Below are 20,488 nucleotides of genomic sequence, written 5' to 3'. Positions count from 1 at the left end.
GGTCGGATCTGTCCACTTCCTCATCTGTTGTGTGTGTCTGTGTGAGCGTGCAGTAGCGCTGCCCACAAAGCACTGAAAGCGGGGCTTCTCTTGGTAACGTCACACGCAACAGGTTACCGTTAGGGATGTCCCGATAATTTTTTTTTGCTCCCGATCCGATCCCGATCATGTGATTTTGAGTATCTACCGATACCGATCTTTCCCAATCCGATCAAAAAAATAAAATAAATAAATAAAAATAATATATATATATTTCTTTTTTATCCCAATTTCTCACATTATATTTACCCTCAATGTTAATGTTATCCAGGTGAAAAGTTAACTTCATTCAAGCGAGGCATTGCAATCCTTGACATAAATCATTTGATGTATAATTAAATCAAAGGAAATGCATTTGAGAGTGTGGCTGGTCTGCCGTTCTGCAGCTGGATACTATTGGTTTGTTTTGGCAAAATTCTTCTGCTCTGTGTGACAATAAATAAATGAATGATGATATGCAATTTAAAACCAAAACTAAGGCCTCAGTATGAGTTTAAGACGTGAACATGGTCATGTTTGTTGAATAAAAAAAGAAAAGTAAAAAAAAAAAAAAAAAAAAAAATTCGACCGATTTCAGATGTGCGCGGGAGCGTTTTGCCATGTGCGCGCGCGCGCACCTTCAAGTTTCTTTAATAGTTGTCATACAGAAGTACAGAATACTTTTGTACAAAATGCTTCTTACTGTTGCGCTCCAGAGACTGTGCAGACAAGATAAGTATGAAATAAAAACATAGTAAAATTAGAAGTAAAAAAAAGAGGTCACAGTGTTCAGTTTAGACATATGTACAATGTTCGATGCAGAATAGACGTAGTTACCATACAATATACAATACTGTGCAGTGTACTAATATACAATACTATATAGTGCAAGGCAGAAATGGAGAAATGGGACGAGGTGCAATTTAGGTACAATTCACAGTAGGTGTACGAGTTGTAGTGCAAATCCTTTATCAATAAATATAAAGTGTAAGTGTGTTTGTGTGATCTAAAGTGTGGAGAGTGGGTGCTGCAGTGTGTTGTTTGTTTGAGTGAGTGTGTGCGTGTGGGTGTGTGTGCTGTGTGCATTTGATGGTTGTTGCATAGTGATTATTGTTCGTTTAGCGATTATTGTTCGTTTAGCAGCCTGATGGCCTGGGGATAGAAGCTTCTTCTGAGTCTTTCTGTGCTCGCCTTAAGACTCCGGTATCGCTTGCCTGACCGCAGCAGTTCAAAGAGGCAGTTGTTCGGGTGGCTCGAGTCCTTAATAATTCTCTTAGCCTTCCCCTTGCACCGCTTGATGTAAATGTTCTGGAGGGTGGGAAGCCCCCCTCCAATTGTGCGTTCGGCTGAACGTGTCACTCTTTGTAGTCTGCTACGGTCTTGTGCAGTGCTATTCCCAAACCAGGAGGTGATGTTGCCGGTCAGGATGCTCTCTATTGTACATGAGTAGAAGTTCCTAAGGATCTTCTGACTGACTTGGAACTTCCTTAGGCGCCTGAGGAAGTAGAGGCGTTGTCGTGCCTTCTTCACAACACTGTCAATGTGTGTGGTCCATGTCAAGTCCTCGGATATGTGGGCTCCGAGGTACTTGAAACTGTTCACTCTCTCAACCGGTGCCCCGTCGATGCTGAGGGGGCTGTAGTCCTTGACCCCCGACCTCCTGAAGTCCACAATCATCTCTTTTGTTTTGCTGACGTTCAGGGAGAGGCAGTTCTCCTGACACCACTGTGACAGGTTCTCTACCTCTTCCAGGTAGGCCCTTTCGTCGTTGGCAGAGATCAGGCCCACCACTACTGTGTCATCAGCAAATTTGATGATGGTGTTGTTGTTCCGCTGTGCTACGCAGTCATGTGTGTACAGGGAGTAGAGGAGGGGGCTCAGAACACAGCCCTGGGGGGCCCCTATGTTGAGCGTGATGGATGAGGAGGTGCAGTTGCCGGCTCTTACCACCTGGGGTCTGCCCGTCAGGAAGTCCAAGACCCACTGGCACAGGTCATAGTTCAAGCCCAGGTCCCTGAGCTTGGCTATGAGTTTGGAGGGGTCTATGGTATTGAATGCTGAGCTGTAGTCGATGAACAGCATTCTCACATAGTTCCCCTGCCTCTTGTCCAGATGTGATGCTGCTGTGTGCAGCACATGGGCTATGGCGTCCTCCGTGGACCTGTTAGGGCGATATGCAAATTGCAGAGGGTCCAGGTTGATGGGGAGGGAGGAACAGATGTAGCCCTTCACTAGCTTCTCAAAGCACTTCATGGCTATGGAGGTGAGGGCTACAGGGCGGTAGTCGTTGAGGCAAGCGGGCGTAGATTTTTTGGGTACAGGGATGATGGTGGACTTCTTCAGACAGGTGGGGATGACAGCCTGTTCCAAGGACAGGTTGAAGATGTCAGTGAATACCGGGGCCAGTTGGTCGGCACAGACTTTTAGGACGCGGCCGGGGATGCCGTCCGGTCCTGCTGCCTTCCTGATATTCACTTTTTTAAAGATCCGTCTCACCTCATGCTCTGTTACCCTGAACACTGAGTCTCCATCAGCAGACCCCCCCCCCCCCCCCATTGCCGTGGTTTGTAGGCTGGTGTTGTTATTCACAGCCTCAAACCTCGCATAGAAGGAATTGAGATCATTTGCTAAGGAGATGTCACTGTTCAGTTTGAGGGGGGTTCCTTTGTAGTCTGTCATTGTTCTGAGGCCCTGCCACATGCCTCTAGAGTCAGCCTGTTCAAACTGAAGTTCAACTTTATCCCTGTAACGCCGTTTTGCCTCTATTACTGCTCTCCTGACGTTGTATCTTGCCATCTTGTGTTCTTCCATGTTGCCTGTCACCAGCCCGGTGTTGTATGCTGATGTGCGCACTTTCAGAGCCTCACGGACGGATTTGTCTACCCAGGGCTTTTGATTTGGGTAGATTTTAATTTTGGTGGAGGGGATTGTTTCTTCTACCCGAGTACAGACATAGTCAATCACCGTTTCGGTGTATTCGTTAATATTGGCTGTGTTATCACGGAATACACTCCAGTCTGTGCTTTCCAGTACAGCTTGGAGTGACTCCTCTGACGTCACGGCCCAACGCTTAACCTCTCGCGAGACCACCGGCGTTCGCTTGAGACTTTGTTTGTACTTTGGCAAAAGAAATATTGCAGCGTGATCGCTTTTACCGAATGGACTAAGAGCCTGTGACTTGTACCCATTCTTAAATTGCGAGTATACATGGTCTAATATGTTCTCGCCTCTGGTGGGACAGGTCACATGCTGATAGAAATTCGGCAGCACCTTTTTAAGACGCGCGCTGTTAAAATCACCCAGAACCAAAATGGCGGCATCAACATTAGCTACCTGGAGTTTGTTTACCTCGTCGTGAAGTTTTGAAAGTGCGACCCCAGTGTTCGCGTGTGGTGGAATGTACACTCCGACGAGGATGATGGACGTTAACTCTCTTGGGAGGAAGAAGGGTCGACATTTTATCGTGATAAACTCCAGGTCTGGGGAGCAGTGGTTAGACAGTTCCTTTGTGTTGCCTAAATCGCACCACTCCTTGTTTATCATGAAGGCAATGCCGCCTCCTCTCGTCTTTAGTGACTCTTCTGCCGTCCGGTCCTTGCGGAGAACGAAGAAGTGGTCTGCCGGTTCTATTGCGTGATTCGGGACATCTGGACTCAGCCAAGTTTCTGTGAAACAGAGGACGTTACAATCCCGAATGTCCCTCTGGAATTGGATCCGTGCTCTGATGTCATCCAGTTTATTTCCTATCGATTGCACATTGGCCAACAATATGCTGGGCAATGTGGTTCTGTGTCGTTTGGACCTCAGTCTGTTTCGGACCCCCGCTCTCTTTCCACGTCTTCGCGGCGGTTTCTCCTGGTCTTGGCCATGATAACAAAGGATCTCGGCGGGCCATTTCTGCTGTTCAGCGATCCGATCCAGAGAGCAATCCAAACGGTAAGTTTTCCTTAATCCAATGTCAATGATTGACTGACGGTCATACACATATAATGCACCAACAGTTGGTGCAAATAAAACTCCTAATACTATAAAAATTAACAAAAGAAAGCACAGTCTCGACGGAGCGATCAGAAAGGCAGCCATCAGAGCAGCGCCAGTTCAACCTTAGGGGGAACATTGCTAGAGACGTCTGCAGGACGGAAGGTAAACTAGAGACATCTGCAGGACAAGAGGTAAACTAGAGACGTCTGCAGGACAAGAGGTAAACTAGAGACGTCTGCAGGACAAGAGGTAAACTAGAGACGTCTGCAGGATGGGAGGCAAACTAGACGTCTGCAGGACGGGAGGCAAACTAGACGTCTGCAGGACGGGAGGCAAACTAGACGTCTGCAGGACGGGAGGCAAACTAGAGACATTTGTGGGACGGGAGGCAAACTAGAGACATTCGTGGGACGGGAGGCATGCTAGAAATTATATTTAGCAAAAATCTTCACATGTACACTGAAAAAAAGTAGATTACAAGATCGATCCTGGGATTTTAATAATAAATTAAGATTCAAGTGAAACAATTAGATTTTTACATTTTCCCTACAGATTAATCCAGGAAGAACATTCAACATGTCGTTCTGTTGGTAGTTTCTTAGCAGGCAGGTTTCCACCGAGCTTGGAGCATACAGCAAGTCCATCATGCTAAGGAAGAGGTAACATTTCCGTCCTGCAAGCACCGTCATTTATACTGCATGACTAAACAATTATAGCAGGCAGAGTCATTAAAACCACATCGAAATGCTGTCCGTCAGACTCACCTCGAGAACCTATTATAGCTTTTGATGGGGAGGGGGACAGATGGAAACAAGTTCCAGCCTCCAAATAGTCCAGGTGCCTAGTTCTCAATAGACTGATTCTCAGAATGAAAACATGGTGAACGCCACACCTTCATAAACATACCCTAATGAGGATAGGATTCCATGCTGAATTAGTCAAATGTATTCATAAAGCACATTTAAAAACAACCCCAGAGTGCTGTGAATGAATGAATGAAAAACTTTATTGAACAGATTGGAGAATGGGTACAATACAGTACAGCTCAATACACACACAATTGTTAAGGGGATGCAGACCAGAGAAAGACGTTTGTCTTGTTTACATCAGGGTCCCCCATTTTCAATTCATAATGACAGGCCAGGGTTCTCCTTCATAAAGCTCCCGTACGCACAATAGCATGCATACACCACTCCTGAGCTAAATCAGAAACTGCAAACCTACTGGCAGAATGGTGAAACCAGAGAAGCCATGAACAATACATATGACACCATTGTGAACAATACCAATATCCAATATTGCAAAACCCCTCAAATGTGTTGCACAGTCCAATCGGGAATCATACTCAATTGGATCGGTCATCGCTAAACAATGGCCTACTTGCATGTTAAAAAATGTATTCTCATAAATAATAATGTGGACAGCATAATATGTGACAAAGCAATCTCTGAAGTGTGTTGACTGTTGTGCATGACATCCATGATTACTTAGGCTATGTGTTGTAGGCTAATATAATTTATGGATAATATGATCACCATAAGCTGTGCTATACAGAAATAGTCTGTTTGTGTCTGAATCTGAAAACAAATGGCTGTCCAGTCGAAAGAGAACAGTCTCGTTTGATGCAGGAATCCAAATTCATAGGACGTGTACATTATTAAGGCTATTTAGTATTTATACATCACTGTGTATAATTGATTAATAAAATACTGACATTCTGGATGCACAGCCTATGTCTCTCGAGTCCAGTCGGGTAATGACCATTTCTAATTAGAAGAGTAGTAGCTACAACTACGTGATAGGCCTGTTCCCGCCACCCAGAGTGAAGTTGTGTCTCTCGCTCCGTTTGCCTAATTTTACAGACTTTGCATTAACGGGGACCGCTCTGCTTCGAGGCACCGACTACCTGGATCAGTTGTAACTTTTCAAGCTTTTAAATGTTTCCCACGTTGATCATAAGATCACAGACATTTTGGCTTCATCAACTCATAAGAAACCACATACATTTTACACGATCCCCTCATAGAACATGCAAGAATGAATGCAAGCACCCACAGACATAACTTATACACACACACAGTAAGTACCTATTGCATTACAAGCAGGCTAAAGAGCTAGCTTGTGGCTAGCAGTACCCAGTGCATTACCAGCAGGCTAAAGGGCTAGCTTGTGGCTAGCAGTACCCAGTGCATTACCAGCAGGCTAAAGAGCTAGCTTGTGGCTAGCAGTACCCAGTGCATTACCAGCAGGCTAAAGAGCTAGCTTGTGGCTAGCAGTACCCAGTGCATTACCAGCAGGCTAAAGAGCTAGCTTGTGGCATAACTTATACACACTGTGTGTGTGTACTGTATGTACTGTAGGCCTATGTGTGCATGCATTGCGTAACCTCCCCTCACACTGACTAAACGGAGGATGTAGACAGATTTCTAGCCTGTATCACAGATTTCCCTTAATGGTTTTTTTCATTTGTTTTGTCTTTTTTAACAAAAAAAGGATCAGAATTGGATTTGGCTTAAAGGGGAACTATCTTATAAATGGCCTTTTTGAGTGTTTAGCATTGTTTCCTAGCTATGTGAACTTATATTAATATGATCTATGTCTCAAAATTCTCATATTGGTGCATTCTTCCAATTCTCCTCTCACAATATTCACCCTCACTGAACTGAGTCATCTGAAAATGTGCCTATCTGTGATGTCATAAAGACACCGCTGCATGTTAATGTTGAGATACAAGATGAGCTGCACACAGTGGCACCTGCACCTGCACCTGCAGCCCAGGCTCAAAACGGCTCGAGATCTTGAGGTAGAAAAATGCTGTTTTTGAGGACTTTTTGAGGATTAGATTAGACACCTGCGGACGGGTGTCCCCCAGGGCTCGGTTTTAGGACCCCTTCTCTTCTCCCTCTACACTAAATCACTGGGTAACATTATCACGTCTCATGGCTTCTCCTACCATTGTTATGCCGACGATACTCAACTCTTCCTCTCCTTCCCTCCCTCAGATATCCACGTCTCTGTGCGGATCTCGGCCTGTCTGTCCGACATCTCAGCCTGGATGACGTCCAACCACCTCAAACTGAACCTAAGCAAAACAGAATTGCTCCACCTGCCGGCCAAATCCTCCCCCCTAACCGACCTTTCAATCACAGTCGAGAATGCAGCTGTGACTGCGTCCCCGACCGCCAAGAACCTTGGTGTTGTCCTCGACGACCAGTTGAACTTCTCTGCTCACATCGCAGCGACGACCAGAACCTGCCGATTCCTCCTGAGCAACGTCAGAAGGATACGCCCCTTCCTGACAAAAGAAGCCACCCAACTCCTCGTCCAATCAACAGTCATCTCCCGCCTCGACTACTGCAATGCACTGCTCGCTGGCCTCCCGGCCACTGCCACTAAGCCTCTTCAACTCATTCAGAACGCAGCGGCCCGCCTGATCTCAAACCTACCGAAGTCGGCCCATGTCACCCCACTTCTTAGGGACCTGCACTGGCTCCCCATTGCTGCACGAATCCGCTTCAAGGCCCTCGACCTAGCATACCGTGCGGCAAAGGGAACCGCTCCCGCCTACCTCCGGTCAATGGTCTCTAACTACACACCCTCAAGACCCCTACGCTCTGCATCTTCTGGCCGCCTCAGACCTACTCCTATCCAAGCTCCGGGAGGGTCATCAAAGAGAAGTCGCCTATTCTCAGTCCTTGCCCCACAATGGTGGAATGAACTACCCACCCCAGTTAGGACAGCCGAATCACGTCCAATCTAACCCTAACTAACCGTACTGTCATGCACTTGTCCTAATAAACTAACCTACACTGTAGCACTCAACACTTTGATGAACATTGTTGCTCAGCTGATAGAGTTGTGCCCTTCCTGATGGCTTGTCGTACAGAACTTGTAAGTCGCTTTGGATAAAAGCGTCAGCTAAATGACTAAATGTAAATGTAAATGTAAATACAAAACAATGAATAAAAAAATATATATATATTACAGAGGTGTTCCATAGACTCACAGGAATTGTGTAAAAGTGCCCAAATAGTGAAAGAAATAGTAAAATAGTTCCCCTTTAATGTAGCTGATACCGATCAGTTAACACATTTTGTGATCGGCCGCGATACCAATCTAAAATCACAAGAAAAAACTGAAAGAGCTCCCATAGGTATCAATACACACAATGTGTGCATTTGTGCATAAATAAGCACAAATCACTATATCAGGGGGATCCAAAGGCTAGAGAATAAAAGTGTTTCGAGTCTGGACATAAAGGAATCAACAGAGGCTAGAGAATAAAAGTGTGTTTGAACCTGGACTTAAAGGAATCAACAGAGGCTAGAGAATAAAAGTGTTTGAACCTGGACTTAAAGGAATCAACAGAGGGGGCAGATCTGACAAAAGGAGGGGTGTTGTTCCACAGTCTGAGGGGCTGCAACAGCAATGATGAGCTAACATTTAGAACAGGGGATGGCCAGGAGCCCCAAGTCAGCCGACCTGAGGTACCTGGTGCCTGGTGGTGGAATAGGGGGAATTAATTATTTCCTGAATAATGATAATCCCATCTCTGGAAAAGCAATAGATTTAAAGAGGACCCTCTTCATGACTGCATGTGGGAAACCCAATTTTACCGACTTGTGGATGAAATACATTTATCGATTAATCATCAAGGTCCTATGAGTTATTAGTCAACAAAGCAGGCAAGGATAGTATCTGCCTATATCTGTATCTACCTGCCTCTGCTTGGAGAATAACAGCAAGCCTGTCAGAGTGGTTTTGCCATTAGAAGCAACAGAGATCGATGGCTACTGAAGTCTGGCGAGAGAGACCAGAGCAAATGACAGACATGACTGACTGAGGTAAATAAAAATAAAAACCTGGTAGCACATCTGACCTTTGACCGACAGCCTAACGTGTCCATATAGAACTTTAAAAGTTGAAATATTGAAGTGACCCGATGAATCACAATCTGCCTTCACCCCAGAGTGACCCCTTCCCCATGCACTTTAACAATGACACACAAACGCACACACACTTAACTAACCCCAGATCTGCAAAGTTTCCTGTTCCATGGGCTGGCAGTGCACACACCTGCAGAGGAAGGAGTGGTGAAACCTCAGTGTTGTCGTTTGGCCTTTTCCTGTTCCTCCCTCCTGTAACAGGGCTGTACAGTGCGACATATATATCGCACGTGCTACAGCAACAGCGGTCTGTGCGATGGATGGATTTACTTCAATAGCACTGGTGCGATAGGGATTCGGTTCATATAGATACTCTTATTTTGAAAATCCTGTAGCGGGTCTCATTTCTGCCCACGCGCAGCTCCAGCTAGGCTCCGAAAGCTAGCAACGTTCAGGTGCATATGATACTCTTATTTTTAAAACTCTTGTGACAACTCGACAAGTCATATCCGCCCTATCCGTGCTTCTGCAAGCAGAGCAGCGCGTTGGTCGGTTGGTGCGCACTGCTGCGTTAACACAGCAGTGCGCCTACACGTCCCGAAATAAGTCCGTGGTGTTTTTTTTTTCTCGCAACGGGTCAAATGCATCTACATGCTTTGCACCGTCGCCATTCCTTTATGCGCACATCGCCCGAAATTAACGTTTATGTACCATTACAATCACTACAACGTTAGCAAGCTAACAAGCTAATCCTGATCAGAGGCAGAGGCGCAGAGCCAGCAGACACAGTGTGGACTGGGGAAAGGGAAATGGGGGGGCACTCTATCCCCTTCCCTGTGTGTGTGCGTGCGTGCGTGCGTTTGGAAAGACGATGAAGTCACTAGTCAGGACTCAGGACAGGAGTATATTATAGTAAACTGAGGATGGACAGATAATGTTGATATTCAAATATAAACAAGTTTCGAGAGGAGTGGACGTTTGAAGACAGACTAGACTACAATATGATGCGGGGGTGGTGAGTTGAAACAGTGTGTGTGAATGAATTAATGAAAACTTTATTTAACAGATTGCAGAATGTGTACAGTACAGTACGGCTCAATACACACAATTGTTAAGGGGATGCAGACCAGAGAAAGACTTTTGTCTTGTTTACATCAGGGTCCCCCATTGTGTGTGTGTGTGTCCCCCAACCGACCCCACTTCCATCTTAAAATAAATTATTTGCATTTAAAACTGTTAACGGGTCGCTGACTCATTCCTTCAGTCCACTCAAAATTATGCTAATATTCCTTATGTTGTTTATGATATTAATTGAAAATAGCATATGAGAGTATCATAGTAATAATAACACATGGCGATATACTAAATGACAGCCAAACATGGCACTGCAACTAAATAACACAAATACAATAGGCACATTTGTGACTGTTACAAATATAACACGTTTTATACTTGTGCTACAAGATTTTGGCCTGTGCTACAAAACTATCAACCTCTGTAGCACCAGTGCTATGTGCAAAAAAAGTTAACGTACAGCCCTGTGTAACCTCAGGTTCAACTCCACATCCAGTTACCTCAACGTGTGTGACGGTCAACAGTAGGGCTACACTGCTGCTGGTCTCTCGTAGCCACACCTCTCTCTGCACTATGTTACACTACATACTAGGGCGCTAGGCCCAGGATGCAGCCATGGTGCCCTTGCAAAATAGTGTTGCAGATAGCGGAAGGATAGCGGAAGGGGAGGAGAATTCCCACTGAAATAGTCAGCCAATGGCATGCTTAAAGCTTTATATCCTGTGATCCAGACTACCCTGCTGCCAATGACATCCCAGGTTCCTTTAGGTTAATTAAGTACTCCATCCATCCATCCATCCATCCATCCATCCATCTTGATACACCATATATTAAACCAAACTCTTCAAGTTACAATTCCTGCTACACTGACCCTATAGAGTTGGTGATACCATTTTGCTTGAGAAGCCATTTTCAAAGACCAAAGAGATAGATATAGATCTTAGATATAGGCAACGCTACAGAGGATATAATTAAAATTAACGTGTTGAGTTGGATAAACTTTAATACAGCGTTCAGTTTGCCAAAAATCAGTTTGCGGCAAGTTGCAGGCACATGCCACAAGTTCATTATTAAATGAATATTAGTGGGGAAAGGCTTTAATGAGATAAGAAAAACCGAAGCAAAAAAAGGCCCTTGTGAAACCGACACGGGCTGATTCACAACGGTAAAAAAGGGAAGCACTACTCTTGTCAGGACTACTACACACGTATATCAAAGATATTCCAGTCAATACTACTACACTCTTATATCAAAGATATTCCAGTCAAGACTACTACATTCTTATATCAAAGATATCCCAGTCAAGACCACTACACTCTTATATCAAAGATATTACAGTCAAGACTACTACACTCTTATCAAAGATATTCCAGTCAAGACTACTACATTCTTATATCAAAGATATTACAGTCAAGACTACTACTCTTATATCAAAGATATTCCAGTTAAGACTACTACACTCTTATATCAAAGATATTCTAATGCAGCAAAGCGTCAGTCTTCAGATGGTCTCATAACTCACTCAGAATAGACAGAATAATTTGTAATTAAATAACGTTGCCATTTATGATTTATTTAAAATGGCTGTTGAGGAATATGAAATTACAATTTAAAATCTATTATACGATCCAGTCTAAAAACATCCAAGACATTACCTTCAATCAAAACATTATGAAAACGAAGGGAGGCATTAAACTCGCAACACTGACCACCACCGACAAATCATTGATACAAATTCTAGTTTTCCCCCTCCAAGCTAGCCCAATTTATGCTAAACTCCCAGAGCTTAAGCTGTACCACAACAACATCGCAGGAGATAATAATGATATTCATTCTTCCATGCCGCTTACCTGGAACTCTCATTCTAACTCCCTCCAGCAGTATACGCAGGTAGCAAGTGAATCCACATATCCCTGACAACTTGCCTATAGCCCAGAGAGAGAGAGAGAGAGAGAGAGAGAGAGAGAGAGAGAGAGAGAGAGAGAGAGAGAGAGAAAGAGACGGAGAGATGGGTTACATGCTAAGATTAGCAGTCTTCCTCAGATGACAGTCAAGCGATCTGTGTACTATAAGAGGAAACAGGCCTTTAGGCTGTTTGTACAGTCCAACTCAACCCCTATTCTAGGCCTCCTGGACAGTCCCAACCCCTACTCTAGGACTCCAGGTAAAGTGCCCTAACTAACTAACTAACTAACTAACTAACTAAACAACCAACCAGGCTAACAACCTCAAGTCACTACTCGTAGTGGACTGACCTTCAACTAACAACGGGAAAAGGAAAAAAAGGAGACAATGGCGCATAAGGCAAGGCAATTTCACAGATGGTTAAAGATTAACCAGGGCCAAAGAGAGGCCAAGCAGCCCCCCCGCCACCCCCACACCAATTGAAGGTGAAGAAAGTCAGCCACAAGACAACATGTAACATTTTGACTTTATTCTGTCATTTCTCCAGTGTGGTTGAAGTCAGTCACATTATGGGGGAAACAAACATGTCACATTATGGGGAAAACAAACATGTCACATTATGGGGAAAACAAACATGTCACATTATGGTTTTTACACTTGTCCATCTACTACCCGGGAAATGCCATGTTTGCATCGTTAGCAGTCCCATGGGTAGGCCCACCAATGAGCTATCTTGCATCTAGTGGTAAAACGGTTGTTTTAATTAGAAATGCATATGTTTTCTAAAAAAGGCTACAATTATAATACCAAGTGTGTAATTCGTTCAGCTTTAGTATGTATGTTGAGGGGACGTGGCCTTCTGTTCATTGAAAGGAGATGTCATGTTAGTATCATAAAATACATGAAGCTTTCAAATGTAAACAAATTTGATTGGTTGCCAAGGGAGATTACATTGGCTAACCTGTGCTACCAGGTGATAAATAAATTGTCACAAGTACTGTGGATGTTTTGGAACCACTAAAATGTATTAGAAAACTTGTTTGTATTACTTTGTGGGCTAGCTAGCTGATCCAATGCAATGTTTTCAGGGGAGATTGATTGATTGAAAATGTTATTAACAGATTGCAGAATGGGTACAATACAGTACAGCTCAATATAGGGCTGGGCGATAAAACGATAACGATAACTATCGCGATAAATTATTTCCTCGAAATAAACATGAAGCGTGGTCGCAAAGTTTCGATATATCGATTTCCAAGCTTGGCTCCGTTCAGCCTCGGCTCAGCACACCCACTAACAACAACCAACGTTACGTGATGACGTGACGTGCATACGCACAACAGCTAACAACCAATCAGTGAAGGAGATGGCCGAGAGCGAACGAGATCCGGAAGGAGACCCAGAGGTACTAGGACTCACTCAACAACAAGGCTTGCTAGGCTAATTAGCTTGCACGGCGTTGTTTTTTTTTTATTTACGTGCCGAGTATGTGTGTGTTTTGAATTATGAGGCCACGTTTAAGTAGTGTGGGGTATACAGTGGACGTCGTTTCAATATATTGTGGCGGAAGAGTATTTTAGTGTAATATTTAGCACATTGTCATGGAATACACCACTTATAAACAACAGGCTAGCTAGGCTAATTAGCTTGCACGGCGTTGTTTTATATATTTATGTGCCGAGTATGTGTGTGTTTTGAATTCTGAGGCCACGTTTAAGTAGTGTGGGTGGGGTATACAGTGGACGTCGTTTCAATATATTGTGGCGGAAGAGTTTTAGTGTCATATTTATTGTCATGAGATGCTCCGCTTGTCGGCTACTGTTAACGTGCGCGGACTGATGACGACATCAACTCGACTTGAGACATTCGCAGCAGCATAAGAAGTTAATTAAACTTGACAGACATTATATCGACGATAATTATCGATATCGAATTATATGAAAATAATTGTATAATTTTATCGCGATAACGTTTTTGGTCATATCGCCCAGCCCTAGCTCAATACACACAATTGTTAAGGGGATGCAGACCAGAGAAAGACTTTCGTCTTGTTTACATCAGGGTCCCCCATTTTCAAATAATTGGAATTGAAAATGGAATCATCAGCAGATTGGATATCTGATATTTGATATCCAGGGGTATTTAGTTCTCATTTTCAACATACCTTCTGACATTCCATCACCTACTGTAATATTCAAGTTTAGTTTACAGACCTCAGTTTATCTGGCTAACTTGGTACCCTTGCCTCCTGGAAGTGAATTACTAGCAAGCTAATGAGCTAGCTTGTGGCTAGCAGTACCCAGTGCATTACCAGCAGGCTAATGAGCTAAGTTGTGGCTAGCAGTACCCAGTGCATTACCAAAAGGCTAATAAGCTAGCTTGTGGCTAGCAGTCCAGTGCATTACATGCAGGCGAATGAGCTAATTTGTGGCTAGCAGTACCCAGTGCATTACCAAAGGCTAATAAGCTAGCTTGTGGCTAGCAGTACCCAGTGCATTACATGCAGGCTAATGAGCTGATTTGTGGCTAGCAGTACCCAGTGCATTACCAAAAGGCTAATGAGCTAATTTGTGCCTAGCAGTACCCATTATGGGCAGGCTAATGAGCTAGCTTATGGCTAGCAGTAACCAGTGGTTTGTGTCAGAATGAACACTTTGATCGCCATGGGTTAAATTCATAATTTACCATCCCTCGCCAGCTCTATTTGTCTATGGAGAAGTTCCCCTTCTTTGCAGGGCTATAACTTTTAAAATTCTATTGCTACATTGACATTATTATATGCGGCACGGTGGTGTAGTGGTTAACACTGTCGCCTCACAGCAAGAAGGTCCAGGGTTCGATTCCCGCTTGGGGACCAGGTTTCCATGATGCCAGTTACCCAGGTGGGGTATCTCCCAGGCCTTTCTGTGTGGAGTTTGCATGTTCTCCCCGTGCTCGCAAGGGTTTCCCCCCCGATAAGATAAACCCAATGGAAAAACATGCACAACAATAGATCGCCAACGCTGTGGCGTCCTTGACGAAGACGGACAGGAGCACTTGGATTGGTCCCCTGGCGCGGCTCATGTTGACGCCTGTCTGCTCCCGGCTGCCCTTGGGGGGAAAGGACGACGGGATGGGTTAATCGCAGATACGAATTGCATGCATGCATCGCATGTGTGCCGATTGATGACCTCTGAGCAGGTCCTAAATTATTATTATTATATTATATTATTATGGCCCATTCAATGTCCTATATGTATTGTTCAGGGTGTAGCAACGTTAAACTTTTTCATTCACATATTCATACTAAAATATGGTCTAAAGTATAAGTATGTTTTTATCGTTTTCTGCAGCATTCTTCAGAACGTGATTTATAGCCCTAAATGCATTATATTGATGATGAAATACAGTTTGGTAGCGATCGGCGCGAGATGAAAAATTTCAACTGGACGTACTTCTAGAATGATCTACGTATGATCTGATGATGACCGGATGGGCGGGGGATCGTTTATAATTCCGTGGGAAACGTTAGATGATTCACCCAGAGTGGGTCATATGTTCATCATAGCAGTTTATATTGAACACGTTAGAATATAACGCTGAATCTTACCGTATGTTCCTCGCGCCGTTGGACGATCAGCGTGGAGTAGACCGTTTTCGATTATGGGATGTAGAAATGCCTGATCCATTTCCAGGTTGTATAATAGTATATACGTCCAAATAACGTTGTTTATTGAGTTAGGGCGAGCGATCTATTATCCAGTGTTTCAAGATGGAGTCGCGGGAGCTATAGAGTGGCCGGACCACATTTGCATGAGTACTACTGGTTCAAAGGTTAATATCCGGTTGGCGATCTGCCGATCGGCCACCAGATGGCGCTCTTGAACCGCTAGAGAGTTGAGAGGAGATCACACTTGTGTCTCAGGGCCCCGGAAAGGAAATATGATTTCGATGACAGATTTTTGAAATATTGACATCAAAGACGAGTTAAGGCGTCCTCGGCGGAATGAGCATGGCGGGGAATGACGAGTTCCGGCGTTTTCGGCGGTTAAAGTGTTAAATAGTAATATTGCCTTGTAATACTAATATTTTCCCTATAAAGTGCCTGCTGAAAAAAAATAAGAATACAATTCAATATGCAAATGTTTGGCTTAGTTTGAGCAGTTTGAGTAGAGGGTAGCTACAACACTGGCTAAGAGTTTGAGCAGACAATAGCTACAACGGTATGGCTAGAGTTCGAGCAGACAGTAAAACAGTGCTTCTCAACCTTTTTGATGCACCAAATACACCAAAGAATAATCATGTTTCCATTTTCAAGCTATTTCGCTTCATTACTAATTGGAGGACTGTAGACTTAAAATATTCCTTATTTCACAAGAAAAGGGCATCTATATCAAATATTATGAACACAATGCTGTATCTGCATATGCCATGTCTAAGACAGTCCAGACATGTTAGTGAACATGAAACAACTCTCCCTAATCATTTTCTGTTTCAGAAAAGAGAACCCTACAATAATAAAATAAAGCTCATTTGGGTAAAGAAATTAAAAAAACATGTGGGTCCACAAGATCAGTCTTCCTTTCATTGTGAACGGAGAAGCTCCAGACTTTACACCTGATGACATCACAATAGTCTGACTTCTCTGGTTTCTGGCTTTAGGTGAGAGTAACTCATGTTCACATACGGTATATTGATTGAACTTTCTTAGGACATGGAAAGAAGATATTAGGAAACTTTATTTGGGTGGCGTTCCCCTTTAAGTTTTCCCTACCCCCAACATTTGGAACGCCAGTAGTAAGGTGCAATGAAAGTGCAATGAATTGTCCTTACATGGATAAACTTGGCGCGAACACACTTAAAATATGTAAATAAAGTACTAATAAACCACAGGAAAAAAGGTACATAATGTATGTTATGGTATAACCATAAGTAATATATTTACGTATTGTATCGAAAACATGTGTACGTATTACAAAGTACAAAAAAATTCTCTTTAACTTTTTACATTTTCAGAAAACTTATTTTTTTTTAATTATTTTATTATCTTTTTCCCCCTCCTTCTTTCTCCCATCCCACTGTTAGTCGTTATGCCAATTCCCAACCACCTTCCTGGTTGTTGCGCACCCCCCCCCCCTACTGTTGGTTCGAGAGACCGGAGACTGTCACATGCTTTCCTCCGACGCATGTGCAGCCAGCCGGCAGCCAGCCTGACCGCGCAGATTTTCACCGGGAGAGTGTAACGTGTGGAAGGTAGCACTACCTCTCTCCAGATCAAGTTTCAAGTTTCTTTAATAGTTGTCATACAGAAGTACAGAATACTTTTATACAAAATGCTTCTTACTGTTACGCTCCAGAGACTGTGCTAGACAAGATAAGTATGAAATAAAATAGTATAGCATTCTGTTCGATGCAGAATAGAAGTAACTGAGTTACCATACAATATACAATATACTATGTAATGTACTAATATACAATACTATATAGTGCAAAGCAGAAATGGGATGAGGTACAATTTAGGTACAATTTACAGTAAGGTGTACGAGTTGTAGTGCAAATCCTTTACCAATAAATATAAAGTGTGTTTAGGTGATCTAAAGTGTGGAGAGTGGGTGCTGCAGTGTGTTGTTTGTTTAAAGTGAATGTGCGCGTGTGGATGTGTGTGCTGTGTGCATTTGATGGTTGTTGCATAGTGTTTATTGTTCGTTGAGCAGCCTGATGGCCTGGGGATAGAAGCTTCTTCTGAGTCTTTCTGTGCTCGCCATGAGACTCCGGTATCGCTTGCCTAACCGCAGCAGTTCAAAGAGGCAGTTGTTTGGGTGGCTGGAGTCCTTGATGATTCTCTTAGCCTTACCCCTGCACCGCTTGTTGTAAATGTTCTGGAGGGTGGGAAGCCCCCCTCCAATTGTGCGTTCGGCTGAACGTGCCACTCTCTGTAGTCTGCTACGGTCTTGTGCGGTGCTATTCCCAAACCAGGAGGTGATATTGCCAGTCAGGATGCTCTCTATTGTACATGAGTAGAAGTTCTTAAGGATCTTCTGACTGACTTGGAACTTCCTTAGGCGCCTGAGGAAGTAGAGGCGTTGTCGTGCCTTCTTCACAACACTGTCAATGTGTGTGGTCCATGTCAAGTCCTCGGAAATGTGGACTCCGAGGTACTTAAAACTGTTCACTCTCTCAACCGGTGCCCCGTCGATGCTGAGGGGGCTGTAGTCCCTGACCCCCGACCTCCTAAAGTCCACAATCATCTCCTTTGTTTTGCTGACGTTCAGGGAGAGTCTGTTCTCCTGGCACCATCCCGCCAGGACCTTGACCTCTTCCAGGTAGGCCCTCTCGTCGTTTGCAGAGATCAGGCCCACCACTACTGTGTCGTCAGCAAATTTGATGATTGTGTTGTTGCTCCGCTGAGCCACACAGTCATGTGTGTACAGGGAGTAGAGGAGGGGATTCAGAACACAGCCCTGTGAGGCCCCTATGTTGAGGGTGATGTATGAGGAGGTGCAGTTGCCTGCTCTCACCACCTGGGGTCTGCCAGTCAGGAAGTCCAAGATCCTACCCTCGCTGAGCAGGCGCCCCGACCGAACTGTAGGGGTCGCAGTCCACAACGCCCAGGACCCACCCACGGCTCCCCTCTCCCTAACTAAGCCAAACGAGTTAGTATAGCGATCAGCCCAAGCCAACGCAATGCTGACTCTCCGGGAGTCGAGACCGCAGCCTCTTGCATTGGTGACGAGCACAATCTCCGCTACGCCACCTGACCGCCGGTTCAGAAAACTTAAGTTTCTCCTTCCAATTACACATGCAGAATCTGGTGAAAGTTTTAACTTACGTTTATTTTATTTTAGGAACAAGTCTTAGGAAGAAAACGTTTAATGTCGGACGGAAAATTGTGGAAGAGACGTTCTTGCCTGTTCTTGACTATGGAGACTTGCTATACATGAATGCATCTGCCCATTGTCTGCATTAGGGATGCACCGATATGAAAATTGGCCACCGATACCGATTGTTCAACTAACACAATCGGCCGATACCGATATTTGTATATAAGTATTTGTATTTTTTTTTTATTTTTTTTTTTATTTATTTTTTTTTATTAATGAAACTACTGTATATTTGTATGTGTATGTTTGTATTTGTAGGCCTCTTTACTTACTTAAAAAAAAGGAAACATCAAGAAATATGTTTATGGTATTAATTCCACCATGCCATGTAGCACTATTTCGTCTGGCGGCCTGCAGATGGATACTATTCTCTCAACCAGAGCTCTCAGCCAATGCAATAGAACCATTTTGATTGACAGTCGATTCGGCCAATTACGCCACACCGCTAGCACCCACCTCCTGCTGTTCTTACCAATCGGCAAGCGTTTATTCATTTTCTACTTTCGGGCATGCCGCCATTGATCTGCTTGCGACTCGAGAGCACAACAAACTTAACGTAGCTAATACCTTAGCTGCCCGGCCCGCCGACCAGCGCTCCACAGCATGACCAAATGAGACAATGATTTTACTGCAACAAATGTTATTACATTTGTCTGGTTGAAAACGTTATTAACAGATTGCAGAATGGGTAGTTGGGTACGGAATGAGCAACGGAATGGAACCGAGCTATGAACGGAATAATGCCTTGCTTACTTGCTGTGTTCGGGTAAATAATATGCTGATGTTATATTGAACGTGTAACACTAACTATATAACGTTATTAACTAACTAGCTACCGTCCCGGGAGCTCACGTTGATGCCTGGATGGTGCTAACTAACTAGCTACCGTCCCGGGAGCTCACGTTGATACCTGGATGGTGCTAACTAACTAGCTACCATACCGGGAGCTCACGTTGATGCCTGGATGGTGCTAACTAACTAGCTACAGTACCGTACCGGGAGCTCACGTTGATACCTGGATGGTGCTAACTAACTAGCTACCGTACCGGGAGCTCACGTTGATGCCTGGATGGTGCTAACTAACTAGCTACCGTACCGGGAGCTCACGTTGATGCCTGGATGGTGCTAACTAACTAGCTACCGTACCGGGAGCTCACGTTGATGCCTGGATGGTGCTAACTAACTAGCTACCGTACCGGGAGCTCACGTTGATGCCTGGATGGTGCTAACTAACTAGCTACCGTACCGGGAGCTCACGTTGATACCTGGATGGTGCTAGCTAACTAGCTACCGTACCGGGAGCTCACGTTGATACCTGGATGGTGCTAGCTAACTAGCTAGCTACCGTCCCGGGAGCTCACGTTGATGCCTGGATGGTGCTAGCTAACTAGCTACCATCCCGGGAGCTCACGTTGATACCTACTAACTGGCTACCGTTCTGTGATTTGTTTACTTCGAGGTTGAAGAAAGTGCACTTTTAGGTTGAAAGAACGGGGGCCGGGGGCGGCGTTGTGCAGGTCGCGACGCGTTTTGCCTTTTGACGTGACACAAATTGATTGATATTTATCGGCTACTGCCATCGGCACATTCGAGCTTATCGGCCGATAGGCCGATTGCAGTCAACAAGGCACTTATCGGCCGATACCGATACATCGTTGCACCCCTAGTCTGCATAATGCTTGATACAGTGTACCATGGAGCTATACGTTTCATTACAAATTGTAGAGCCCTCACTCATCACTGTACATTGTAGTCCAAAGTGAA

General features: G+C 44.3%; 1 protein-coding gene across 2 annotated transcripts in view; it reads right to left on the bottom strand.

Annotated features, from left to right (window-relative positions):
• Nucleotides 1-20,488, bottom strand: part of kank1a (KN motif and ankyrin repeat domains 1a) — a 218,026-nt gene that overhangs the window by 74,810 nt on the left and 122,728 nt on the right. The window contains exon 3 of one of the 2 annotated variants that reach the window (XM_084338250.1): nt 11,810-11,884. The exons of the other annotated variant lie outside the window; for it this stretch is intronic. The gene's annotated coding sequence lies outside the window, so the exon portion shown is untranslated. The remainder of the gene's footprint in view (nt 1-11,809; nt 11,885-20,488) is intronic. 2 annotated transcript variants of the gene reach the window in all.

The sequence above is a fragment of the Notolepis coatsorum genome (genome assembly GCF_963971535.1).
Source record: "Notolepis coatsorum genome assembly, chromosome: 2".
NCBI classification, from domain to species: domain Eukaryota; kingdom Metazoa; phylum Chordata; class Actinopteri; order Aulopiformes; family Paralepididae; genus Notolepis; species Notolepis coatsorum.
The sequence above is the reverse complement of the archived record's forward strand: the minus strand, read 5'-3'. Positions and strand labels throughout refer to the sequence as shown.